The sequence below is a fragment of the Brienomyrus brachyistius genome, chromosome 2 (genome assembly GCF_023856365.1).
Source record: "Brienomyrus brachyistius isolate T26 chromosome 2, BBRACH_0.4, whole genome shotgun sequence".
NCBI lineage: Eukaryota > Metazoa > Chordata > Actinopteri > Osteoglossiformes > Mormyridae > Brienomyrus > Brienomyrus brachyistius.
The window spans coordinates 36,525,849-36,552,054 of record NC_064534.1 but is presented as its reverse complement, the minus strand read 5'-3'; the positions used below and the strand labels follow the sequence as shown (position 1 = coordinate 36,552,054).

Sequence of the window (26,206 nt, the reverse complement as noted above, 5' to 3'; positions counted from 1 at the left end):
TATAAAGTAAAAGTGAGAAAAGCTTACAGCACCTGGTATTCCCAGGAGGTCTCCCATCCAAGTACTAACCAGACCCTACACTGCTTGGCTTCCGAGATCGGGCGTGTTCAGGGTGGTATGGCCATAAGCGAGAGAAGCTACCAAAAACAGCCCTTTTGCATTACACGCGTCTATACATGCCAGTTAGTCCCATTGGATCCTACTCCTGGTTTTTTTTTTTTTTTTATCTGACTCACACTGCAGCACCACCATCCAATCGGCAGCGCCGGACCCACACCAAACATTCACCAAACTACTCAGCCGGCAGCCTACCACAATTATTCCATTCTTTCCGCATCCGCACACTTCCTTCTCTTTAAGTCCTTTTCACTACCACACAGGTTAATCGCCGCACGTCCCCCGCCGGCAAACATTACTCCTTTGCCTACCGCATGCAGGCTTCTCTTAATGACCTTCTGTTATCAACTCCACTAACAGCCACAAAATCTCCGCCGCACGAAGCCCACTGGTAGCTGCTGAATCACATGCTTCCCCAAAACGTCGCGCTGTCAGAACACTGGGAGCTACACACACCAACAAGTCCATACTGCAGGCTGCAGCCAGAACAATTTTCTACATTCAAACATCGACGGCCTCTTCTCTCTAAAAATTCACCAGACCGCTTCTACCACCAGCAAAGAAGTTTCCATCCCTAATTCCTCTGTGATTCCCACTAACCTAAACATTAAGCTGGCATTGAAGGGTGTGAATTACCCCGGCCAATCTGTTCTTTTAAATACAGCTTTTGGCAAGTTTTGAAAGGAGAAGAGCAGAACTTGCTATACCAATAATATCGAGTCTTCTGTGGCGAAGTGGTTTTTGCATAGAAAACAAAGCGGTGAGTTGAAGAGGAATTATATCAGTACTTTGTTTAAAACTATGTGTAAAAAGCTGTCTCTTTATCATTAACAATAAGTTGTAAAACGTGAATGGGGAGTGACAGTCTTCAAGTTTGTGAGAAGATCGCGCCCTGGTGGAATAAAGGCACGAACAGCTTACAGCAGCTAGAATTACCAGGCAGTATTTAGAGTAAAACGGTGTGTAAAAGCTGCCTTTATGAATGAGAGAAAAATATATATATATATAAAATAGTAAAACGGAAGGGGAGTGATAGATTTAAATTAATCGTGAAGTGGAGTGCCCCCTGTATAAAGTAAAAGTGAGAAAAGCTTACAGCACCTGGTACTCCCAGGTGGTTTCCCATCCAAATACTAACCAGACCCAACCCTGCTTAGCTTCCGAGATCAGGCATGTTCAGGGTGGTATGGCCGTAAGCGAGAGACGCTATCAAAAACAGCCCTTTGCATTACACGCGTCTATACATGCCAGTTAGTCCCATTGGATCCTACTCCTGTTTTTTTTTTTTTTTTTTTATCTGACTCACACTGCAGCACCACCATCCAATCGGCAGCGCCGGACCCACAACAAACATTCACCAAACTACTCAGCCGGCAGCCTACCACAATTATTCCATTCTTTCCGCATCCGCACGCTTCCTTCTCTTTAAGTCCTTTTCACTACCTCACAGGTTAATCGCCGCACGTCCCCCGCCGGCAAACATTACTCCTTTGCCTACCGCATGCAGGCTTCTCTTAACGACCCTCTGCTATCAACTCAGCTAACAGCCTCAAAATCTCCGCCGCACGAAGCCCACTGGTAGCTGCTGAATCACATGCTTCCCCAAAACGTCGCGCTGTCAGAACACTGGGAGCTACACACACCAACAAGTCCATACTGCAGGCTGCAGCCAGAACAATTTTCTACATTCAAACATCGACGGCCTCTTCTCTCTAAAAATTCACCAGACCGCTTCTACCACCAGCAAAGAAGTTTCCATCCCTAATTCCTCTGTGATTCCCACTAACCTAAACATTAAGCTGGCATTGAAGGGTGTGAATTACCCCGGCCAATCTGTTCTTTTAAATACAGCTTTTAGCAAGTTTTGAAAGGAGAAGAGCAGAACTTGCTATGCCAATAATATCGAGTCTTCTGTGGCGAAGTGGTTTTTGCATAGAAAACAAAGCGGTCAGTTGAAGAGGAATAATATCAGTACTTTGTTTAAAACTGTGTGTAAAAAGCTGTCTCTTTATCATTAACAATAAGTTGTAAAACGTGAATGGGGAGTGACAGTCTTCAAGTTTGTGAGAAGATCGCGCCCTGGTGGAATAAAGGCACGAACAGCTTACAGCACCTAGAATTACCAGGAAGTATTTAGAGTAAAACGGTTTCTAAAAGCTGCCTTTATGAATGAGAGAAAAAAAATATATATATATAAAATAGTAAAATGGAAGGGGAGTGATAGATTTAAATTAATCGTGAAGTGGAGCGCCCCCTGTATAAAGTAAAAGTGAGAAATGCTTACAGCACCTGGTATTCCCAGGTGGTCTCCCATCCAAGTACTAACCAGACCCTACCCTGCTTAGCTTCCGAGATCAGACGAGATCGGGCGTGTTCAGGGTGGTATGGCCGTAAGCGAAAGATGCTACCAAAAACAGCCCTTTTGCATTACACGCGTCTATACATGCCAGTTAGTCCCATTGGATCCTACTAATGTTCTTTTTTTTTTTTTTATCTGACTCACACTGCAGCCCCACCATCCAATCGGCAGCGCCGGACCCACACCAAACATTCACCAAACTACTCAGCCGGCAGCCTACCACAATTATTCCATTCTTTCCGCATCCGCACACTTCCTTCTTTTTAACTCCTTTTCACTACCGCACAGGTTAATCGCCGCACGTCCCCCGCCAGCAAACATTACTCCTTTGCCTACTGCATGTAGGCTTCTCTTAACGACCCTCTGTTATCAACTCCGCTAACAGCCACAAAATCTCCGCCGCACGAAACCCACTGGTAGCTGCTGAATCACATGCTTCCCCAAAACGTCGCGCTGTCAGAACACTGGGAGCTACACACACCAACAAGTCCATACTGCAGGCTGCAGCCAGAACAATTTTCTACATTCAAACATCGACGGCCTCTTCTCTCTAAAAATTCACCAGACCGCTTCTACCACCAGCAAAGAAGTTTCCATCCCTAATTCCTCTGTGATTCCCACTAACCTAAACATTAAGCTGGCATTGAAGGGTGTGAATTACCCCGGCCAATCTGTTCTTTTAAATACAGCTTTTAGCAAGTTTTGAAAGGAGAAGAGCAGAACTTGCTATGCCAATAATATCGAGTCTTCTGTGGCGAAGTGGTTTTTGCATAGAAAACAAAGCGGTCAGTTGAAGAGGAATAATATCAGTACTTTGTTTAAAACTGTGTGTAAAAAGCTGTCTCTTTATCATTAACAATAAGTTGTAAAACGTGAATGGGGAGTGACAGTCTTCAAGTTTGTGAGAAGATCGCGCCCTGGTGGAATAAAGGCACGAACAGCTTACAGCACCTAGAATTACCAGGAAGTATTTAGAGTAAAACGGTTTCTAAAAGCTGCCTTTATGAATGAGAGAAAAAAAATATATATATATAAAATAGTAAAATGGAAGGGGAGTGATAGATTTAAATTAATCGTGAAGTGGAGCGCCCCCTGTATAAAGTAAAAGTGAGAAAAGCTTACAGCACCTGGTATTCCCAGGTGGTCTCCCATCCAAGTACTAACCAGACCCTAGCCTGCTTAGCTTCCGAGATCAGACGAGATCGGGCGTGTTCAGGGTGGTATGGCCGTAAGCGACAGATGCTACCAAAAACAGCCCTTTTGCATTACACGCGTCTATACATGCCAGTTAGTCCCATTGGATCCTACTCCGGTTTTTTTTTTTTTTATCTGACTCACACTGCAGCCCCAGCATCCAATCGGCAGCGCCGGACCCACACCAAACATTCACCAAACTACTCAGCCGGCAGCCTACCACAATTATTCCATTCTTTCCGCATCCGCACACTTCCTTCTTTTTAACTCCTTTTCACTACCGCACAGGTTAATCGCCGCACGTCCCCCGCCAGCAAACATTACTCATTTGCCTACTGCATGTAGGCTTCTCTTAACGACCCTCTGTTATCAACTCCGCTAACAGCCACAAAATCTCCGCCGCACGAAACCCACTGGTAGCTGCTGAATCACATGCTTCCCCAAAACGTCGCGCTGTCAGAACACTGGGAGCTACACACACCAACAAGTCCATACTGCAGGCTGCAGCCAGAACTATTTTCTACATTCAAACATCGACGGCCTCTTCTCTCTAAAAATTCACCAGACCGCTTCTACCACCAGCAAAGAAGTTTCCATCCCTAATTCCTCTGTGATTCCCACTAACCTAAACATTAAGCTGGCATTGAAGGGTGTGAATTACCCCGGCCAATCTGTTCTTTTAAATACAGCTTTTAGCAAGTTTTGAAAGGAGAAGAGCAGAACTTGCTATGCCAATAATATCGAGTCTTCTGTGGCGAAGTGGTTTTTGCATAGAAAACAAAGCGGTCAGTTGAAGAGGAATAATATCAGTACTTTGTTTAAAACTGTGTGTAAAAAGCTGTCTCTTTATCATTAACAATAAGTTGTAAAACGTGAATGGGGAGTGACAGTCTTCAAGTTTGTGAGAAGATCGCGCCCTGGTGGAATAAAGGCACGAACAGCTTACAGCACCTAGAATTACCAGGAATTATTTAGAGTAAAACGGTTTCTAAAAGCTGCCTTTATGAATGAGAGAAAAAAAAAATACATATATATATAAAATAGTAAAATGGAAGGGGAGTGATAGATTTAAATTAATCGTGAAGTGGAGCGCCCCCTGTATAAAGTAAAAGTGAGAAAAGCTTACAGCACCTGGTATTCTCAGGAGGTCTCCCATTCAAGTACTAACCAGACCCTACCCTGCTTGGCTTCTGAGATCAGATGAGATCGGGCGTGTTCAGGGTGGTATGGCCGTAAGCGAGAGATGCTGCCAAAAACAGCGCTTTTGCATTACACGCGTCTATACATGCCAGTTAGTCCCATTGGATCCTACTCCTGTTTTTTTTTTTTTTTATCTGACTCACACTGCAGCCCCACCATCCAATCGGCAGCGCCGGACCCACACCAAACATTCACCAAACTACTCAGCCGGCAGCCTACCACAATTATTCCATTCTTTCCGCATCCGCACACTTCCTTCTTTTTAACTCCTTTTCACTACCGCACAGGTTAATCGCCGCACGTCCCCCGCCAGCAAACATTAATCCTTTGCCTACTGCATGTAGGCTTCTCTTAACGATCCTCTGTTATCAACTCCGCTAACAGCCACAAAATCTCCGCCGCACGAAGCCCACTGGTAGCTGCTGAATCACATGCTTCCCCAAAACGTCGCGCTGTCAGAACACTGGGAGCTACACACACCAACAAGTCCATAATGCAGGCTGCAGCCAGAACTATTTTCTACATTCAAACATCGACGGCCTCTTCTCTCTAAAAATTCACCAGACCGCTTCTACCACCAGCAAAGAAGTTTCCATCCCTAATTCCTCTGTGATTCCCACTAACCTAAACATTAAGCTGGCATTGAAGGGTGTGAATTACCCCGGCCAATCTGTTCTTTTAAATACAGCTTTTAGCAAGTTTTGAAAGGAGAAGAGCAGAACTTGCTATGCCAATAATATCGAGTCTTCTGTGGCGAAGTGGTTTTTGCATAGAAAACAAAGCGGTCAGTTGAAGAGGAATAATATCAGTACTTTGTTTAAAACTGTGTGTAAAAAGCTGTCTCTTTATCATTAACAATAAGTTGTAAAACGTGAATGGGGAGTGACAGTCTTCAAGTTTGTGAGAAGATCGCGCCCTGGTGGAATAAAGGCACGAACAGCTTACAGCACCTAGAATTACCAGGAAGTATTTAGAGTAAAACGGTTTCTAAAAGCTGCCTTTAGGAATGAGAGAAAAAAAAAAATATATATATATATATAAAATAGTAAAATGGAAGGGGAGTGATAGATTTAAATTAATCGTGAAGTGGAGCGCCCCCTGTATAAAGTAAAAGTGAGAAAGGCTTACAGCACCTGGTATTCTCAGGAGGTCTCCCATCCAAGTACTAAACAGACCCTACCCTGCTTGGCTTCTGAGATCAGACAAGATCGGGCGTGTTCAGGGTGGTATGGCCGTAAGCGAGAGATGCTGCCAAAAACAGCCCTTTTGCATTACACGCGTCTATACATGCCAGTTAGTCCCATTGGATCCTACTCCTGTTTTTTTTTTTTTTTTATCTGACTCACACTGCAGCCCCACCATCCAATCGGCAGCGCCGGACCCACACCAAACATTCACCAAACTACTCAGCCGGCAGCCTACCACAATTATTCCATTCTTTCCGCATCCGCACACTTCCTTCTTTTTAACTCCTTTTCACTACCGCACAGGTTAATCGCCGCACGTCCCCCGCCAGCAAACATTACTTCTTTGCCTACTGCATGTAGGCTTCTCTTAACGACCCTCTGTTATCAACTCCGCTAACAGCCACAAAATCTCCGCCGCACGAAGCCCACTGGTAGCTGCTGAATCACATGCTTCCCCAAAACGTCGCGCTGTCAGAACACTGGGAGCTACACACACCAACAAGTCCATACTGCAGGCTGCAGCCAGAACAATTTTCTACATTCAAACATCGACGGCCTCTTCTCTCTAAAAATTCACCAGACCGCTTCTACCACCAGCAAAGAAGTTTCCATCCCTAATTCCTCTGTGATTCCCACTAACCTAAACATTAAGCTGGCATTGAAGGGTGTGAATTACCCCGGCCAATCTGTTCTTTTAAATACAGCTTTTAGCAAGTTTTGAAAGGAGAAGAGCAGAACTTGCTATGCCAATAATATCGAGTCTTCTGTGGCGAAGTGGTTTTTGCATAGAAAACAAAGCGGTCAGTTGAAGAGGAATAATATCAGTACTTTGTTTAAAACTGTGTGTAAAAAGCTGTCTCTTTATCATTAACAATAAGTTGTAAAACGTGAATGGGGAGTGACAGTCTTCAAGTTTGTGAGAAGATCGCGCCCTGGTGGAATAAAGGCACGAACAGCTTACAGCACCTAGAATTACCAGGAAGTATTTAGAGTAAAACGGTTTCTAAAAGCTGCCTTTAGGAATGAGAGAAAAAAAAAAATATATATATATAAAATAGTAAAATGGAAGGGGAGTGATAGATTTAAATTAATCGTGAAGTGGAGCGCCCCCTGTATAAAGTAAAAGTGAGAAAGGCTTACAGCACCTGGCATTCTCAGGAGGTCTCCCATCCAAGTACTAACCAGACCCTAGCCTGCTTGGCTTCTGAGATCAGACGAGATCGGGCGTGTTCAGGGTGGTATGGCCGTAAGCGAGAGATGCTGCCAAAAACAGCGCTTTTGCATTACACGCGTCTATACATGCCAGTTAGTCCCATTGGATCCTACTCCTGTTTTTTTTTTTTTTTATCTGACTCACACTGCAGCCCCACCATCCAATCGGCAGCGCCGGACCCACACCAAACATTCACCAAACTACTCAGCCGGCAGCCTACCACAATTATTCCATTCTTTCCGCATCCGCACACTTCCTTCTTTTTAACTCCTTTTCACTACCGCACAGGTTAATCGCCGCACGTCCCCCGCCAGCAAACATTACTCCTTTGCCTACTGCATGTAGGCTTCTCTTAACGACCCTCTGTTATCAACTCCGCTAACAGCCACAAAATCTCCGCCGCACGAAGCCCACTGGTAGCTGCTGAATCACATGCTTCCCCAAAACGTCGCGCTGTCAGAACACTGGGAGCTACACACACCAACAAGTCCATACTGCAGGCTGCAGCCAGAACAATTTTCTACATTCAAACATCGACGGCCTCTTCTCTCTAAAAATTCACCAGACCGCTTCTACCACCAGCAAAGAAGTTTCCATCCCTAATTCCTCTGTGACTCCCACTAACCTAAACATTAAGCTGGCATTGAAGGGTGTGAATTACCCCGGCCAATCTGTTCTTTTAAATACAGCTTTTAGCAAGTTTTGAAAGGAGAAGAGCAGAACTTGCTATGCCAATAATATCGAGTCTTCTGTGGCGAAGTGGTTTTTGCATAGAAAACAAAGCGGTGAGTTGAAGAGGAATAATATCAGTACTTTGTTTAAAACTGTGTGTAAAAAGCTGTCTCTTTATCATTAACAATAAGTTGTAAAACGTGAATGGGGAGTGACAGTCTTCAAGTTTGTGAGAAGATCGCGCCCTGGTGGAATAAAGGCACGAACAGCTTACAGCACCTAGAATTACCAGGAAGTATTTAGAGTAAAACGGTTTCTAAAAGCTGCCTTTAGGAATGAGAGAAAAAAAAATATATATATATATAAAATAGTAAAATGGAAGGGGAGTGATAGATTTAAATTAATCGTGAAGTGGAGCGCCCCCTGTATAAAGTAAGTGAGAAAGGCTTACAGCACCTGGTATTCCCAGGAGGTCTCCCATCCAAGTACTAACCAGACCCTACCCTGCTTGGCTTCCTAGATCAGACGAGATCGGGCGTGTTCAGGGTGGTATGGCCGTAAGCGAGAGATGCTACCAAAAACAGCCCTTTTGCATTACACGCGTCTATACATGCCAGTTAGTCCCATTGGATCCTACTCCTGTTTTTTTTTTTTTTATCTGACTCACACTGCAGCCCCACCATCCAATCGGCAGCGCCGGACCCACACCAAACATTCACCAAACTACTCAGCCGGCAGCCTACCACAATTATTCCATTCTTTCCGCATCCGCACACTTCCTTCTTTTTAACTCCTTTTCACTACCGCACAGGTTAATCGCCGCACGTCCCCCGCCAGCAAACATTACTCCTTTGCCTACTGCATGTAGGCTTCTCTTAACGACCCTCTGTTATCAACTCCGCTAACAGCCACAAAATCTCCGCCGCACGAAACCCACTGGTAGCTGCTGAATCACATGCTTCCCCAAAACGTCGCGCTGTCAGAACACTGGGAGCTACACACACCAACAAGTCCATACTGCAGGCTGCAGCCAGAACTATTTTCTACATTCAAACATCGACGGCCTCTTCTCTCTAAAAATTCACCAGACCGCTTCTACCACCAGCAAAGAAGTTTCCATCCCTAATTCCTCTGTGATTCCCACTAACCTAAACATTAAGCTGGCATTGAAGGGTGTGAATTACCCCGGCCAATCTGTTCTCTTAAATACAGCTTTTAGCAAGTTTTGAAAGGAGAAGAGCAGAACTTGCTATGCCAATAATATCGAGTCTTCTGTGGCGAAGTGGTTTTTGCATAGAAAACAAAGCGGTGAGTTGAAGAGAAATAATATCAGTACTTTGTTTAAAACTGTGTGTAAAAAGCTGTCTCTTTATCATTAACAATAAGTTGTAAAACGTGAATGGGGAGTGACAGTCTTCAAGTTTGTGAGAAGATCGCGCCCTGGTGGAATAAAGGCACGAACAGCTTACAGCACCTAGAATTACCAGGAAGTATTTAGAGTAAAACGGTTTCTAAAAGCTGCCTTTAGGAATGAGAGAAAAAAAAAAATTTATATATATAAAATAGTAAAATGGAAGGGGAGTGATAGATTTAAATTAATCGTGAAGTGGAGCGCCCCCTGTATAAAGTAAAAGTGAGAAAGGCTTACAGCACCTGGTATTCTCAGGAGGTCTCCCATCCAAGTACTAACCAGACCCTAACCTGCTTGGCTTCTGAGATCAGACGAGATCGGGCGTGTTCAGGGTGGTATGGCCATAAGCGAGAGATGCTGCCAAATACAGCGCTTTTGCATTACACGCGTCTATACATGCCAGTTAGTCCCATTGGATCCTACTCCTGTTTTTTTTTTTTTTTATCTGACTCACACTGCAGCCCCACCATCCAATCGGCAGCGCCGGACCCACACCAAACATTCACCAAACTACTCAGCCGGCAGCCTACCACAATTATTCCATTCTTTCCGCATCCGCACACTTCCTTCTTTTTAACTCCTTTTCACTACCGCACAGGTTAATCGCCGCACGTCCCCCGCCAGCAAACATTACTCCTTTGCCTACTGCATGTAGGCTTCTCTTAACGACCCTCTGTTATCAACTCCGCTAACAGCCACAAAATCTCCGCCACACGAAGCCCACTGGTAGCTGCTGAATCACATGCTTCCCCAAAACGTCGCGCTGTCAGAACACTGGGAGCTACACACACCAACAAGTCCATACTGCAGGCTGCAGCCAGAACAATTTTCTACATTCAAACATCGACGGCCTCTTCTCTCTAAAAATTCACCAGACCGCTTCTACCACCAGCAAAGAAGTTTCCATCCCTAATTCCTCTGTGATTCCCACTAACCTAAACATTAAGCTGGCATTGAAGGGTGTGAATTACCCCGGCCAATCTGTTCTTTTAAATACAGCTTTTAGCAAGTTTTGAAAGGAGAAGAGCAGAACTTGCTATGCCAATAATATCGAGTCTTCTGTGGCGAAGTGGTTTTTGCATAGAAAACAAAGCGGTCAGTTGAAGAGGAATAATATCAGTACTTTGTTTAAAACTGTGTGTAAAAAGCTGTCTCTTTATCATTAACAATAAGTTGTAAAACGTGAATGGGGAGTGACAGTCTTCAAGTTTGTGAGAAGATCGCGCCCTGGTGGAATAAAGGCACGAACAGCTTACAGCACCTAGAATTACCAGGAAGTATTTAGAGTAAAACGATTTCTAAAAGCTGCCTTTAGGAATGAGAGAAAAAAAAAAAATATATATATAAAATAGTAAAATGGAAAGGGAGTGATAGATTTAAATTAATCGTAAAGTGGAGCGCCCCCTGTATAAAGTAAAAGTGAGAAAGGCTTACAGCACCTGGTATTCCCAGGAGGTCTCCCATCCAAGTACTAACCAGACCCTACCCTGCTTGGCTTCCGAGATCAGACGAGATGGGGCGTGTTCAGGGTGGTATGGCCATAAGCGAGGGATCCTACCAAAAACAGCCCTTTTGCATTACACGCGTCTATACATGCCAGTTAGTCCCATTGGATCCTACTCCTGGTTTTTTTTTTTTTTTTTTTATCTGACTCACACTGCAGCCCCACCATCCAATCGGCAGCGCCGGACCCACACCAAACATTCACCAAACTACTCAGCCGGCAGCCTACCACAATTATTCCATTCTTTCCGCATCCGCACACTTCCTTCTTTTTAACTCCTTTTCACTACCGCACAGGTTAATCGCCGCACGTCCCCCGCCAGCAAACATTACTCCTTTGCCTACTGCATGTAGGCTTCTCTTAACGACCCTCTGTTATCAACTCCGCTAACAGCCACAAAATCTCCGCCGCACGAAACCCACTGGTAGCTGCTGAATCACATGCTTCCCCAAAACGTCGCGCTGTCAGAACACTGGGAGCTACACACACCAACAAGTCCATACTGCAGGCTGCAGCCAGAACTATTTTCTACATTCAAACATCGACGGCCTCTTCTCTCTAAAAATTCACCAGACCGCTTCTACCACCAGCAAAGAAGTTTCCATCCCTAATTCCTCTGTGATTCCCACTAACCTAAACATTAATCTGGCATTGAAGGGTGTGAATTACCCCGGCCAATCTGTTCTTTTAAATACAGCTTTTAGCAAGTTTTGAAAGGAGAAGAGCAGAACTTGCTATGCCAATAATATCGAGTCTTCTGTGGCGAAGTGGTTTTTGCATAGAAAACAAAGCGGTGAGTTGAAGAGAAATAATATCAGTACTTTGTTTAAAACTGTGTGTAAAAAGCTGTCTCTTTATCATTAACAATAAGTTGTAAAACGTGAATGGGGAGTGACAGTCTTCAAGTTTGTGAGAAGATCGCGCCCTGGTGGAATAAAGGCACGAACAGCTTACAGCACCTAGAATTACCAGGAAGTATTTAGAGTAAAACGGTTTCTAAAAGCTGCCTTTAGGAATAAGAGAAAAAAAAAAATTTATATATATAAAATAGTAAAATGGAAGGGGAGTGATAGATTTAAATTAATCGTGAAGTGGAGCGCCCCCTGTATAAAGTAAAAGTGAGAAAGGCTTACAGCACCTGGTATTCTCAGGAGGTCTCCCATCCAAGTACTAACCAGACCCTACCCTGCTTGGCTTCTGAGATCAGACGAGATCGGGCGTGTTCAGGGTGGTATGGCCATAAGCGAGAGATGCTGCCAAAAACAGCGCTTTTGCATTACACGCGTCTATACATGCCAGTTAGTCCCATTGGATCCTACTCCTGTTTTTTTTTTTTTTATCTGACTCACACTGCAGCCCCACCATCCAATCGGCAGCGCCGGACCCACACCAAACATTCACCAAACTACTCAGCCGGCAGCCTACCACAATTATTCCATTCTTTCCGCATCCGCACACTTCCTTCTTTTTAACTCCTTTTCACTACCGCACAGGTTAATCGCCGCACGTCCCCCGCCAGCAAACATTACTCCTTTGCCTACTGCATGTAGGCTTCTCTTAACGACCCTCTGTTATCAACTCCGCTAACAGCCACAAAATCTCCGCCGCACGAAACCCACTGGTAGCTGCTGAATCACATGCTTCCCCAAAACGTCGCGCTGTCAGAACACTGGGAGCTACACACACCAACAAGTCCATACTGCAGGCTGCAGCCAGAACAATTTTCTACATTCAAACATCGACGGCCTCTTCTCTCTAAAAATTCACCAGACCGCTTCTACCACCAGCAAAGAAGTTTCCATCCCTAATTCCTCTGTGATTCCCACTAACCTAAACATTAAGCTGGCATTGAAGGGTGTGAATTACCCCGGCCAATCTGTTCTTTTAAATACAGCTTTTAGCAAGTTTTGAAAGGAGAAGAGCAGAACTTGCTATGCCAATAATATCGAGTCTTCTGTGGCGAAGTGGTTTTTGCATAGAAAACAAAGCGGTCAGTTGAAGAGGAATAATATCAGTACTTTGTTTAAAACTGTGTGTAAAAAGCTGTCTCTTTATCATTAACAATAAGTTGTAAAACGTGAATGGGGAGTGACAGTCTTCAAGTTTGTGAGAAGATCGCGCCCTGGTGGAATAAAGGGACGAACAGCTTACAGCACCTAGAATTACCAGGAAGTATTTAGAGTAAAACGGTTTCTAAAAGCTGCCTTTATGAATGAGAGAAAAAAAAAAATATATATATATAAAATAGTAAAATGGAAGGGGAGTGATAGATTTAAATTAATCGTGAAGTGGAGCGCCCCCTGTATAAAGTAAAAGTGAGAAAAGCTTACAGCACCTGGTATTCCCAGGAGGTCTCCCATCCAAGTACTAACCAGACCCTACACTGCTTGGCTTCCGAGATCGGGCGTGTTCAGGGTGGTATGGCCGTAAGCGGAAGATGCTACCAAAAACAGCCCTTTTGCATTACACGCGTCTATACATGCCAGTTAGTCCCATTGGATCCTACTCCTGGTTTTTTTTTTTTTTTTATCTGACTCACACTGCAGCACCACCATCCAATCGGCAGCGCCGGACCCACACCAAACATTCACCAAACTACTCAGCCGGCAGCCTACCACAATTATTCCATTCTTTCCGCATCCGCACACTTCCTTCTTTTTAACTCCTTTTCACTACCGCACAGGGTAATCGCCGCACGTCCCCCGCCGGCAAACATTACTCCTTTGCCTACTGCATGTAGGCTTCTCTTAACGACCCTCTGTTATCAACTCCGCTAACAGCCACAAAATCTCCGCCGCACGAAGCCCACTGGTAGCTGCTGAATCACATGCTTCCCCAAAACGTCGCGCTGTCAGAACACTGGGAGCTACACACACCAACAAGTCCATACTGCATGCTGCAGCCAGAACAATTTTCTACATTCAAACATCGACGGCCTCTTCTCTCTAAAAATTCACCAGACCGCTTCTACCACCAGCAAAGAAGTTTTCATCCCTAATTCCTCTGTGATTCCCACTAACCTAAACATTAAGCTGGCATTGAAGGGTGTGAATTACCCCGGCCAATCTGTTCTTTTAAATACAGCTTTTAGCAAGTTTTGAAAGGAGAAGAGCAGAACTTGCTATGCCAATAATATCGAGTCTTCTGTGGCGAAGTGGTTTTTGCATAGAAAACAAAGCGGTCAGTTGAAGAGGAATAATATCAGTACTTTGTTTAAAACTGTGTGTAAAAAGCTGTCTCTTTATCATTAACAATAAGTTGTAAAACGTGAATGGGGAGTGACAGTCTTCAAGTTTGTGAGAAGATCGCGCCCTGGTGGAATAAAGGCACGAACAGCTTACAGCACCTAGAATTACCAGGAAGTATTTAGAGTAAAACGATTTCTAAAAGCTGCCTTTAGGAATGAGAGAAAAAAAAAATATATATATATAAAATAGTAAAATGGAAAGGGAGTGATAGATTTAAATTAATCGTAAAGTGGAGCGCCCCCTGTATAAAGTAAAAGTGAGAAAGGCTTACAGCACCTGGTATTCCCAGGAGGTCTCCCATCCAAGTACTAACCAGACCCTACCCTGCTTGGCTTCCGAGATCAGACGAGATGGGGCGTGTTCAGGGTGGTATGGCCATAAGCGAGGGATCCTACCAAAAACAGCCCTTTTGCATTACACGCGTCTATACATGCCAGTTAGTCCCATTGGATCCTACTCCTGGTTTTTTTTTTTTTTTTTTTATCTGACTCACACTGCAGCCCCACCATCCAATCGGCAGCGCCGGACCCACACCAAACATTCACCAAACTACTCAGCCGGCAGCCTACCACAATTATTCCATTCTTTCCGCATCCGCACACTTCCTTCTTTTTAACTCCTTTTCACTACCGCACAGGTTAATCGCCGCACGTCCCCCGCCGGCAAACATTACTCCTTTGCCTACTGCATGCAGGCTTCTCTTAACGACCCTCTGTTATCAACTCCGCTAACAGCCACAAAATCTCCGCCGCACGAAGCCCACTGGTAGCTGCTGAATCACATGCTTCCCCAAAACGTCGCGCTGTCAGAACACTGGGAGCTACACACACCAACAAGTCCATACTGCAGGCTGCAGCCAGAACAATTTTCTACATTCAAACATCGACGGCCTCTTCTCTCTAAAAATTCACCAGACCGCTTCTACCACCAGCAAAGAAGTTTCCATCCCTAATTCCTCTGTGATTCCCACTAACCTAAACATTAAGCTGGCATTGAAGGGTGTGAATTACCCCGGCCAATCTGTTCTTTTAAATACAGCTTTTAGCAAGTTTTGAAAGGAGAAGAGCAGAACTTGCTATGCCAATAATATCGAGTCTTCTGTGGCAAAGTGGTTTTTGCATAGAAAACAAAGCGGTCAGTTGAAGAGGAATAATATCAGTACTTTGTTTAAAACTGTGTGTAAAAAGCTGTCTCTTTATCATTAACAATAAGTTGTAAAACGTGAATGGGGAGTGACAGTCTTCAAGTTTGTGAGAAGATCGCGCCCTGGTGGAATAAAGGGACGAACAGCTTACAGCACCTAGAATTACCAGGAAGTATTTAGAGTAAAACGGTTTCTAAAAGCTGCCTTTATGAATGAGAGAAAAAAATATATATATATATATAAAATAGTAAAATGGAAGGGGAGTGATAGATTTAAATTAATCGTGAAGTGGAGCGCCCCCTGTATAAAGTAAAAGTGAGAAAAGCTTACAGCACCTGGTATTCCCAGGTGGTCTCCCATCCAAGTACTAACCAGAACCTAACCTGCTTAGCTTCCGAGATCAGACGAGATCGGGCGTGTTCAGGGTGGTATGGCCGTAAGCGGAAGATGCTACCAAAAACAGCCCTTTTGCATTACACGCGTCTATACATGCCAGTTAGTCCCATTGGATCCTACTCCTGGTTTTTTTTTTTTTTTTATCTGACTCACACTGCAGCACCACCATCCAATCGGCAGCGCTGGACCCACACCAAACATTCACCAAACTACTCAGCCGGCAGCCTACCACAATTATTCCATTCTTTCCGCATCCGCACACTTCCTTCTTTTTAACTCCTTTTCACTACCGCACAGGGTAATCGCCGCACGTCCCCCGCCGGCAAACATTACTCCTTTGCCTACTGCATGTAGGCTTCTCTTAACGACCCTCTGTTATCAACTCCGCTAACAGCCACAAAATCTCCGCCGCACGAAGCCCACTGGTAGCTGCTGAATCACATGCTTCCCCTAAACGTCGCGCTGTCAGAACACTGGGAGCTACACACACCAACAAGTCCATACTGCAGGCTGCAGCCAGAACAATTTTCTACATTCAAACATCGACGGCCTCTTCTCTCTAAAAATTCACCAGACCGCTTCTACCACCAGCAAAGAAGTTTCCATCCCTAATTCCTCTGTGATTCCCACTAACCTAAACATTAAGCTGGCATTGAAGGGTGTGAATTACCCCGGCCAATCTGTTCTTTTAAATACAGCTTTTAGCAAGTTTTGAAAGGAGAAGAGCAGAACTTGCTATGCCAATAATATCGAGTCTTCTGTGGCGAAGTGGTTTTTGCATAGAAAACAAAGCGGTCAGTTGAAGAGGAATAATATCAGTACTTTGTTTAAAACTGTGTGTAAAAAGCTGTCTCTTTATCATTAACAATAAGTTGTAAAACGTGAATGGGGAGTGACAGTCTTCAAGTTTGTGAGAAGATCGCGCCCTGGTGGAATAAAGGCACGAACAGCTTACAGCACCTAGAATTACCAGGAAGTATTTAGAGTAAAACGATTTCTAAAAGCTGCCTTTAGGAATGAGAGAAAAAAAAAAAATATATATATAAAATAGTAAAATGGAAAGGGAGTGATAGATTTAAATTAATCGTGAAGTGGAGCGCCCCCTGTATAAAGTAAAAGTGAGAAAGGCTTACAGCACCTGGTATTCCCAGGAGGTCTCCCATCCAAGTACTAACCAGACCCTACCCTGCTTGGCTTCCGAGATCAGACGAGATGGGGCGTGTTCAGGGTGGTATGGCCATAAGCGAGGGATCCTACCAAAAACAGCCCTTTTGCATTACACGCGTCTATACATGCCAGTTAGTCCCATTGGATCCTACTCCTGTTTTTTTTTTTTTTTTTTATCTGACTCACACTGCAGCCCCACCATCCAATCGGCAGCGCCGGACCCACACCAAACATTCACCAAACTACTCAGCCGGCAGCCTACCACAATTATTCCATTCTTTCCGCATCCGCACACTTCCTTCTTTTTAACTCCTTTTCACTACCGCACAGGTTAATCGCCGCACGTCCCCCGCCGGCAAACATTACTCCTTTGCCTACTGCATGCAGGCTTCTCTTAACGACCCTCTGTTATCAACTCCGCTAACAGCCACAAAATCTCCGCCGCACGAAGCCCACTGGTAGCTGCTGAATCACATGCTTCCCCAAAACGTCGCGCTGTCAGAACACTGGGAGCTACACACACCAACAAGTCCATACTGCAGGCTGCAGCCAGAACAATTTTCTACATTCAAACATCGACGGCCTCTTCTCTCTAAAAATTCACCAGACTGCTTCTACCACCAGCAAAGAAGTTTCCATCCCTAATTCCTCTGTGATTCCCACTAACCTAAACATTAAGCTGGCATTGAAGGGTGTGAATTACCCCGGCCAATCTGTTCTTTTAAATACAGCTTTTAGCAAGTTTTGAAAGGAGAAGAGCAGAACTTGCTATGCCAATAATATTGAGTCTTCTGTGGCGAAGTGGTTTTTGCATAGAAAACAAAGCGGTCAGTTGAAGAGGAAAAATATCAGTACTTTGTTTAAAACTGTGTGTAAAAAGCTGTCTCTTTATCATTAACAATAAGTTGTAAAACGTGAATGGGGAGTGACAGTCTTCAAGTTTGTGAGAAGATCGCGCCCTGGTGGAATAAAGGCACGAACAGCTTACAGCACCTAGAATTACTAGGAAGTATTTAGAGTAAAACGATTTCTTAAAGCTGCCTTTAGGAATGAGAGAAAAAAAATATATATATATATAAAATAGTAAAATGGAAGGGGAGTGATAGATTTAAATTAATCGTGAAGTGGAGCGCCCCCTGTATAAATTAAAAGTGAGAAAAGCTTACAGCACCTGGTATTCCCAGGTGGTCTCCCATCCAAGTACTAACCAGAACCTACCCTGCTTAGCTTCTGAGATCAGACGAGATCGGGCGTGTTCAGGGTGGTATGGCCGTAAGCGGAAGATGCTACCAAAAACAGCCCTTTTGCATTACACGCGTCTATACATGCCAGTTAGTCCCATTGGATCCTACTCCTGGTTTTTTTTTTTTTTTTATCTGACTCACACTGCAGCACCACCATCCAATCGGCAGCGCCGGACCCACACCAAACATTCACCAAACTACTCAGCCGGCAGCCTACCACAATTATTCCATTCTTTCCGCATCCGCACACTTCCTTCTTTTTAACTCCTTTTCACTACCGCACAGGTTAATCGCCGCACGTCCCCCGCCGGCAAACATTACTCCTTTGCCTACTGCATGCAGGCTTCTCTTAACGACCCTCTGTTATCAACTCCGCTAACAGCCACAAAATCTCCGCCGCACGAAGCCCACTGGTAGCTGCTGAATCACATGCTTCCCCAAAACGTCGCGCTGTCAGAACACTGGGAGCTACACACACCAACAAGTCCATACTGCAGGCTGCAGCCAGAACAATTTTCTACATTCAAACATCGACGGCCTCTTCTCTCTAAAAATTCACCAGACTGCTTCTACCACCAGCAAAGAAGTTTCCATCCCTAATTCCTCTGTGATTCCCACTAACCTAAACATTAAGCTGGCATTGAAGGGTGTGAATTACCCCGGCCAATCTGTTCTTTTAAATACAGCTTTTAGCAAGTTTTGAAAGGAGAAGAGCAGAACTTGCTATGCCAATAATATCGAGTCTTCTGTGGCAAAGTGGTTTTTGCATAGAAAACAAAGCGGTCAGTTGAAGAGGAATAATATCAGTACTTTGTTTAAAACTGTGTGTAAAAAGCTGTCTCTTTATCATTAACAATAAGTTGTAAAACGTGAATGGGGAGTGACAGTCTTCAAGTTTGTGAGAAGATCACGCCCTGGTGGAATAAAGGGACGAACAGCTTACAGCACCTAGAATTACCAGGAAGTATTTAGAGTAAAACGGTTTCTAAAAGCTGCCTTTATGAATGAGAGAAAAAAAAAAATATATATATATATAAAATAGTAAAATGGAAGGGGAGTGATAGATTTAAATTAATCGTGAAGTGGAGCGCCCCCTGTATAAAGTAAAAGTGAGAAAAGCTTACAGCACCTGGTATTCCCAGGTGGTCTCCCATCCAAGTACTAACCAGAACCTACCCTGCTTAGCTTCCGAGATCAGACGAGATCGGGCGTGTTCAGGGTGGTATGGCCGTAAGCGGAAGATGCTACCAAAAACAGCCCTTTTGCATTACACGCGTCTATACATGCCAGTTAGTCCCATTGGATCCTACTCCTGGTTTTTTTTTTTTTTTTATCTGACTCACACTGCAGCACCACCATCCAATCGGCAGCGCCGGACCCACACCAAACATTCACCAAACTACTCAGCCGGCAGCCTACCACAATTATTCCATTCTTTCCGCATCCGCACACTTCCTTCTTTTTAACTCCTTTTCACTACCGCACAGGGTAATCGCCGCACGTCCCCCGCCGGCAAACATTACTCCTTTGCCTACTGCATGTAGGCTTCTCTTAACGACCCTCTGTTATCAACTCCGCTAACAGCCACAAAATCTCCGCCGCACGAAGCCCACTGGTAGCTGCTGAATCACATGCTTCCCCAAAACGTCGCGCTGTCAGAACACTGGGAGCTACACACACCAACAAATCCATACTGCAGGCTGCAGCCAGAACAATTTTCTACATTCAAACATCGACGGCCTCTTCTCTCTAAAAATTCACCAGACCGCTTCTACCACCAGCAAAGAAGTTTCCATCCCTAATTCCTCTGTGATTCCCACTAACCTAAACATTAAGCTGGCATTGAAGGGTGTGAATTACCCCGGCCAATCTGTTCTTTTAAATACAGCTTTTAGCAAGTTTTGAAAGGAGAAGAGCAGAACTTGCTATGCCAATAATATCGAGTCTTCTGTGGCGAAGTGGTTTTTGCATAGAAAACAAAGCGGTCAGTTGAAGAGGAATAATATCAGTACTTTGTTTAAAACTGTGTGTAAAAAGCTGTCTCTTTATCATTAACAATAAGTTGTAAAACGTGAATGGGGAGTGACAGTCTTCAAGTTTGTGAGAAGATCGCGCCCTGGTGGAATAAAGGCACGAACAGCTTACAGCACCTAGAATTACCAGGAAGTATTTAGAGTAAAACGATTTCTAAAAGCTGCCTTTAGGAATGAGAGAAAAAAAATATATATATATATAAAATAGTAAAATGGAAAGGGAGTGATAGATTTAAATTAATCGTGAAGTGGAGCGCCCCCTGTATAAAGTAAAAGTGAGAAAGGCTTACAGCACCTGGTATTCCCAGGAGGTCTCCCATCCAAGTACTAACCAGACCCTACCCTGCTTGGCTTCCGAGATCAGACGAGATGGGGCGTGTTCAGGGTGGTATGGCCATAAGCGAGGGATCCTACCAAAAACAGCCCTTTTGCATTACACGCGTCTATACATGCCAGTTAGTCCCATTGGATCCTACTCCTGGTTTTTTTTTTTTTTTTTATCTGACTCACACTGCAGCCCCACCATCCAATCGGCAGCGCCGGACCCACACCAAACATTCACCAAACTACTCAGCCGGCAGCCTACCACAATTATTCCATTCTTTCCGCATCCGCACACTTCCTTCTTTTTAACTCCTTTTCACTACCGCACAGGTTAATCGCCGCACGTCCCCCGCCGGCAAACATTACTCCTTTGCCTACTGCATGCAGGCTTCTCTTAACGACCCTCTGTTATCAACTCCGCTAACAGCCACAAAATCTCCGCCGCACGAAGCCCACTGGTAGCTGCTGAATCACATGCTTCCCCAAAACGTCGCGCTGTCAGAACACTGGGAGCTACACACACCAACAAGTCCATACTGCAGGCTGCAGCCAGAACAATTTTCTACATTCAAACATCGACGGCCTCTTCTCTCTAAAAATTCACCAGACTGCTTCTACCACCAGCAAAGAAGTTTCCATCCCTAATTCCTCTGTGATTCCCACTAACCTAAACATTAAGCTGGCATTGAAGGGTGTGAATTACCCCGGCCAATCTGTTCTTTTAAATACAGCTTTTAGCAAGTTTTGAAAGGAGAAGAGCAGAACTTGCTATGCCAATAATATTGAGTCTTCTGTGGCGAAGTGGTTTTTGCATAGAAAACAAAGCGGTCAGTTGAAGAGGAAAAATATCAGTACTTTGTTTAAAACTGTGTGTAAAAAGCTGTCTCTTTATCATTAACAATAAGTTGTAAAACGTGAATGGGGAGAAACAGTCTTCAAGTTTGTGAGAAGATCGCGCCCTGGTGGAATAAAGGCACGAACAGCTTACAGCACCTAGAATTACCAGGAAGTATTTGGAGTAAAACGGTGTGTAAAAGCTGCCTTTATGAATGAGAGAAAAATATATATATATATAAAATAGTAAAATGGAAGGGGAGTGATAGATTTAAATTAATCGTGAAGTGGAGCGCCCCCTGTATAAAGTAAAAGTGAGAAAAGCTTACAGCACCTGGTATTCCCAGGAGGTCTCCCATCCAAGTACTAACCAGACCCTACCCTGCTTGGCTTCCGAGATCGGATGAGATCGGGTGTGTTCAGGGTGGTATGGCCATAAGCGAGAGACGCGACCAAAAACAGCCCTTTTGCATTACACGCGTCTATACATGCCAGTTAGTCCCATTGGATCCTACTCCTGGTTTTTTTTTTTTTTATCTGACTCACACTGCAGCACCACCATCCAATCGGCAGCGCCGGACCCACACCAAACATTCACCAAACTACTCAGCCGGCAGCCTACCACAATTATTCCATTCTTTCCGCATCCGCACACTTCCTTCTTTTTAACTCCTTTTCACTACCGCACAGGTTAATCGCCGCACGTCCCCCGCCGGCAAACATTACTCCTTTGCCTACTGCATGCAGGCTTCTCTTAACGACCCTCTGTTATCAACTCCGCTAACAGCCACAAAATCTCCGCCGCACGAAGCCCACTGGTAGCTGCTGAATCACATGCTTCCCCAAAACGTCGCGCTGTTAGAAAACTGGGAGCTACACACACCAACAAGTCCATACTGCAGGCTGCAGCCAGAACAATTTTCTACATTCAAACATTGACGGCCTCTTCTCTCTAAAAATTCACCAGACCGCTTCTACCACCAGCAAAGAAGTTTCCATCCCTAATTCCTCTGTGATTCCCACTAACCTAAACATTAAGCTGGCATTGAAGGGTGTGAATTACCCCGGCCAATCTGTTCTTTTAAATACAGCTTTTAGCAAGTTTTGAAAGGAGAAGAGCAGAACTTGCTATGCCAATAATATCGAGTCTTCTGTGGCAAAGTGGTTTTTGCATAGAAAACAAAGCGGTCAGTTGAAGAGGAATAATATCAGTACTTTGTTTAAAACTGTGTGTAAAAAGCTGTCTCTTTATCATTAACAATAAGTTGTAAAACGTGAATGGGGAGTGACAGTCTTCAAGTTTGTGAGAAGATCGCGCCCTGGTGGAATAAAGGGACGAACAGCTTACAGCACCTAGAATTACCAGGAAGTATTTAGAGTAAAACGGTTTCTAAAAGCTGCCTTTATGAATGAGAGAAAAAAAAAAATATATATATATATAAAATAGTAAAATGGAAGGGGAGTGATAGATTTAAATTAATCGTGAAGTGGAGCGCCCCCTGTATAAAGTAAAAGTGAGAAAAGCTTACAGCACCTGGTATTCCCAGGTGGTCTCCCATCCAAGTACTAACCAGAACCTACCCTGCTTAGCTTCCGAGATCAGACGAGATCGGGCGTGTTCAGGGTGGTATGGCCGTAAGCGGAAGATGCTACCAAAAACAGCCCTTTTGCATTACACGCGTCTATACATGCCAGTTAGTCCCATTGGATCCTACTCCTGGTTTTTTTTTTTTTTTTATCTGACTCACACTGCAGCACCACCATCCAATCGGCAGCGCCGGACCCACACCAAACATTCACCAAACTACTCAGCCGGCAGCCTACCACAATTATTCCATTCTTTCCGCATCCGCACACTTCCTTCTTTTTAACTCCTTTTCACTACCGCACAGGTTAATCGCCGCACGTCCCCCGCCGGCAAACATTACTCCTTTGCCTACTGCATGTAGGCTTCTCTTAACGACCCTCTGTTATCAACTCCGCTAACAGCCACAAAATCTCCGCCGCACGAAGCCCACTGGTAGCTGCTGAATCACATGCTTCCCCAAAACGTCGCGCTGTCAGAACACTGGGAGCTACACACACCAACAAGTCCATACTGCAGGCTGCAGCCAGAACAATTTTCTACATTCAAACATCGACGGCCTCTTCTCTCTAAAAATTCACCAGACCGCTTCTACCACCAGCAAAGAAGTTTCCATCCCTAATTCCTCTGTGATTCCCACTAACCTAAACATTAAGCTGGCATTGAAGGGTGTGAATTACCCCGGCCAATCTGTTCTTTTAAATACAGCTTTTAGCAAGTTTTGAAAGGAGAAGAGCAGAACTTGCTATGCCAATAATATCGAGTCTTCTGTGGCGAAGTGGTTTTTGCATAGAAAACAAAGCGGTCAGTTGAAGAGGAATAATATCAGTACTTTGTTTAAAACTGTGTGTAAAAAGCTGTCTCTTTATCATTAACAATAAGTTGTAAAACGTGAATGGGGAGTGACAGTCTTCAAGTTTGTGAGAAGATCGCGCCCTGGTGGAATAAAGGCACGAACAGCTTACAGCACCTAGAATTACCAGGAAGTATTTAGAGTAAAACGATTTCTAAAAGCTGCCTTTAGGAATGAGAGAAAAAAAATATATATATATATAAAATAGTAAAATGGAAAGGGAGTGATAGATTTAAATTAATCGTGAAGTGGAGCGCCCCCTGTATAAAGTAAAAGTGAGAAAGGCTTACAGCACCTGGTATTCCCAGGAGGTCTCCCATCCAAGTACTAACCAGACCCTACCCTGCTTGGCTTCCGAGATCAGACGAGATGGGGCGTGTTCAGGGTGGTATGGCCATAAGCGAGGGATCCTACCAAAAACAGCCCTTTTGCATTACACGCGTCTATACATGCCAGTTAGTCCCATTGGATCCTACTCCTGGTTTTTTTTTTTTTTTTTATCTGACTCACACTGCAGCCCCACCATCCAATCGGCAGCGCCGGACCCACACCAAACATTCACCAAACTACTCAGCCGGCAGCCTACCACAATTATTCCATTCTTTCCGCATCCGCACACTTCCTTCTTTTTAACTCCTTTTCACTACCGCACAGGTTAATCGCCGCACGTCCCCCGCCGGCAAACATTACTCCTTTGCCTACTGCATGCAGGCTTCTCTTAACGACCCTCTGTTATCAACTCCGCTAACAGCCACAAAATCTCCGCCGCACGAAGCCCACTGGTAGCTGCTGAATCACATGCTTCCCCAAAACGTCGCGCTGTCAGAACACTGGGAGCTACACACACCAACAAGTCCATACTGCAGGCTGCAGCCAGAACAATTTTCTACATTCAAACATCGACGGCCTCTTCTCTCTAAAAATTCACCAGACCGCTTCTACCACCAGCAAAGAAGTTTCCATCCCTAATTCCTCTGTGATTCCCACTAACCTAAACATTAAGCTGGCATTGAAGGGTGTGAATTACCCCGGCCAATCTGTTCTTTTAAATACAGCTTTTAGCAAGTTTTGAAAGGAGAAGAGCAGAACTTGCTATGCCAATAATATCGAGTCTTCTGTGGCGAAGTGGTTTTTGCATAGAAAACAAAGCGGTCAGTTGAAGAGGAATAATGTCAGTACTTTGTTTAAAACTGTGTGTAAAAAGCTGTCTCTTTATCATTAACAATAAGTTGTAAAACGTGAATGGGGAGTGACAGTCTTCAAGTTTGTGAGAAGATCGCGCCCTGGTGGAATAAAGGCACGAACAGCTTACAGCACCTAGAATTACTAGGAAGTATTTAGAGTAAAACGGTTTCTAAAAGCTGCCTTTATGAATGAGAGAAAAAAAAATATATATATATATAAAATAGTAAAATGGAAGGGGAGTGATAGATTTAAATTAATCGTGAAGTGGAGCGCCCCCTGTATAAAGTAAAAGTGAGAAAAGCTTACAGCACCTGGTATTCCCAGGTGGTCTCCCATCCAAGTACTAACCAGAACCTACCCTGCTTAGCTTCCGAGATCAGACGAGATCGGGCGTGTTCAGGGTGGTATGGCCGTAAGCGGAAGATGCTACCAAAAACAGCCCTTTTGCATTACACGCGTCTATACATGCCAGTTAGTCCCATTGGATCCTACTCCTGGTTTTTTTTTTTTTTTTATCTGACTCACACTGCAGCACCACCATCCAATCGGCAGCGCCGGACCCACACCAAACATTCACCAAACTACTCAGCCGGCAGCCTACCACAATTATTCCATTCTTTCCGCATCCGCACACTTCCTTCTTTTTAACTCCTTTTCACTACCGCACAGGGTAATCGCCGCACGTCCCCCGCCGGCAAACATTACTCCTTTGCCTACTGCATGTAGGCTTCTCTTAACGACCCTCTGTTATCAACTCCGCTAACAGCCACAAAATCTCCGCCGCACGAAGCCCACTGGTAGCTGCTGAATCACATGCTTCCCCAAAACGTCGCGCTGTCAGAACACTGGGAGCTACACACACCAACAAGTCCATACTGCAGGCTGCAGCCAGAACAATTTTCTACATTCAAACATCGACGGCCTCTTCTCTCTAAAAATTCACCAGACCGCTTCTACCACCAGCAAAGAAGTTTCCATCCCTAATTCCTCTGTGATTCCCACTAACCTAAACATTAAGCTGGCATTGAAGGGTGTGAATTACCCCGGCCAATCTGTTCTTTTAAATACAGCTTTTAGCAAGTTTTGAAAGGAGAAGAGCAGAACTTGCTATGCCAATAATATCGAGTCTTCTGTGGCGAAGTGGTTTTTGCATAGAAAACAAAGCGGTCAGTTGAAGAGGAATAATATCAGTACTTTGTTTAAAACTGTGTGTAAAAAGCTGTCTCTTTATCATTAACAATAAGTTGTAAAACGTGAATGGGGAGTGACAGTCTTCAAGTTTGTGAGAAGATCGCGCCCTGGTGGAATAAAGGCACGAACAGCTTACAGCACCTAG

General features: G+C 44.4%; 19 non-coding genes and 3 pseudogenes across 19 annotated transcripts; all 22 read right to left on the bottom strand.

The window, feature by feature from the left end:
* Nucleotides 1–20: 20 nt before the first annotated feature.
* Nucleotides 21–129, bottom strand: LOC125731929 (5S ribosomal RNA; annotated as a pseudogene).
* A 1,077-nt stretch (nucleotides 130–1,206) lies between these two features.
* LOC125732023 (5S ribosomal RNA) lies at nucleotides 1,207–1,315 on the bottom strand (annotated as a pseudogene).
* Nucleotides 1,316–2,394: 1,079 nt separating this feature from the next.
* Nucleotides 2,395–2,513, bottom strand: LOC125731662 (5S ribosomal RNA). The gene has a single exon (XR_007391640.1). It is a non-coding gene; the product is annotated as a 5S ribosomal RNA (ribosomal RNA).
* Nucleotides 2,514–3,591: 1,078 nt separating this feature from the next.
* Nucleotides 3,592–3,710, bottom strand: LOC125733922 (5S ribosomal RNA). The gene has a single exon (XR_007393254.1). It is a non-coding gene; the product is annotated as a 5S ribosomal RNA (ribosomal RNA).
* A 1,079-nt stretch (nucleotides 3,711–4,789) lies between these two features.
* Nucleotides 4,790–4,908, bottom strand: LOC125735413 (5S ribosomal RNA). Its single transcript, XR_007394709.1, has one exon. It is a non-coding gene; the product is annotated as a 5S ribosomal RNA (ribosomal RNA).
* Nucleotides 4,909–5,991: 1,083 nt separating this feature from the next.
* Nucleotides 5,992–6,110, bottom strand: LOC125737301 (5S ribosomal RNA). The gene has a single exon (XR_007396567.1). It is a non-coding gene; the product is annotated as a 5S ribosomal RNA (ribosomal RNA).
* A 1,080-nt stretch (nucleotides 6,111–7,190) lies between these two features.
* On the bottom strand, nucleotides 7,191–7,309 carry LOC125737262 (5S ribosomal RNA). The gene has a single exon (XR_007396528.1). It is a non-coding gene; the product is annotated as a 5S ribosomal RNA (ribosomal RNA).
* Nucleotides 7,310–8,386: 1,077 nt separating this feature from the next.
* On the bottom strand, nucleotides 8,387–8,505 carry LOC125735452 (5S ribosomal RNA). The gene has a single exon (XR_007394748.1). It is a non-coding gene; the product is annotated as a 5S ribosomal RNA (ribosomal RNA).
* Nucleotides 8,506–9,583: 1,078 nt separating this feature from the next.
* LOC125737265 (5S ribosomal RNA) lies at nucleotides 9,584–9,702 on the bottom strand. The gene has a single exon (XR_007396531.1). It is a non-coding gene; the product is annotated as a 5S ribosomal RNA (ribosomal RNA).
* Nucleotides 9,703–10,780: 1,078 nt separating this feature from the next.
* Nucleotides 10,781–10,899, bottom strand: LOC125736403 (5S ribosomal RNA). Its single transcript, XR_007395682.1, has one exon. It is a non-coding gene; the product is annotated as a 5S ribosomal RNA (ribosomal RNA).
* Nucleotides 10,900–11,983: 1,084 nt separating this feature from the next.
* On the bottom strand, nucleotides 11,984–12,102 carry LOC125735648 (5S ribosomal RNA). Its single transcript, XR_007394941.1, has one exon. It is a non-coding gene; the product is annotated as a 5S ribosomal RNA (ribosomal RNA).
* A 1,078-nt stretch (nucleotides 12,103–13,180) lies between these two features.
* LOC125731841 (5S ribosomal RNA) lies at nucleotides 13,181–13,289 on the bottom strand (annotated as a pseudogene).
* Nucleotides 13,290–14,369: 1,080 nt separating this feature from the next.
* On the bottom strand, nucleotides 14,370–14,488 carry LOC125736402 (5S ribosomal RNA). The gene has a single exon (XR_007395681.1). It is a non-coding gene; the product is annotated as a 5S ribosomal RNA (ribosomal RNA).
* Nucleotides 14,489–15,572: 1,084 nt separating this feature from the next.
* On the bottom strand, nucleotides 15,573–15,691 carry LOC125735707 (5S ribosomal RNA). The gene has a single exon (XR_007394999.1). It is a non-coding gene; the product is annotated as a 5S ribosomal RNA (ribosomal RNA).
* Nucleotides 15,692–16,771: 1,080 nt separating this feature from the next.
* On the bottom strand, nucleotides 16,772–16,890 carry LOC125736401 (5S ribosomal RNA). Its single transcript, XR_007395680.1, has one exon. It is a non-coding gene; the product is annotated as a 5S ribosomal RNA (ribosomal RNA).
* Nucleotides 16,891–17,971: 1,081 nt separating this feature from the next.
* Nucleotides 17,972–18,090, bottom strand: LOC125735628 (5S ribosomal RNA). Its single transcript, XR_007394922.1, has one exon. It is a non-coding gene; the product is annotated as a 5S ribosomal RNA (ribosomal RNA).
* A 1,083-nt stretch (nucleotides 18,091–19,173) lies between these two features.
* On the bottom strand, nucleotides 19,174–19,292 carry LOC125733663 (5S ribosomal RNA). Its single transcript, XR_007393000.1, has one exon. It is a non-coding gene; the product is annotated as a 5S ribosomal RNA (ribosomal RNA).
* Nucleotides 19,293–20,372: 1,080 nt separating this feature from the next.
* Nucleotides 20,373–20,491, bottom strand: LOC125736400 (5S ribosomal RNA). The gene has a single exon (XR_007395679.1). It is a non-coding gene; the product is annotated as a 5S ribosomal RNA (ribosomal RNA).
* A 1,078-nt stretch (nucleotides 20,492–21,569) lies between these two features.
* LOC125734927 (5S ribosomal RNA) lies at nucleotides 21,570–21,688 on the bottom strand. The gene has a single exon (XR_007394229.1). It is a non-coding gene; the product is annotated as a 5S ribosomal RNA (ribosomal RNA).
* Nucleotides 21,689–22,769: 1,081 nt separating this feature from the next.
* LOC125733661 (5S ribosomal RNA) lies at nucleotides 22,770–22,888 on the bottom strand. The gene has a single exon (XR_007392998.1). It is a non-coding gene; the product is annotated as a 5S ribosomal RNA (ribosomal RNA).
* Nucleotides 22,889–23,968: 1,080 nt separating this feature from the next.
* Nucleotides 23,969–24,087, bottom strand: LOC125736398 (5S ribosomal RNA). The gene has a single exon (XR_007395677.1). It is a non-coding gene; the product is annotated as a 5S ribosomal RNA (ribosomal RNA).
* A 1,082-nt stretch (nucleotides 24,088–25,169) lies between these two features.
* LOC125733660 (5S ribosomal RNA) lies at nucleotides 25,170–25,288 on the bottom strand. The gene has a single exon (XR_007392997.1). It is a non-coding gene; the product is annotated as a 5S ribosomal RNA (ribosomal RNA).
* Nucleotides 25,289–26,206: the final 918 nt, after the last annotated feature.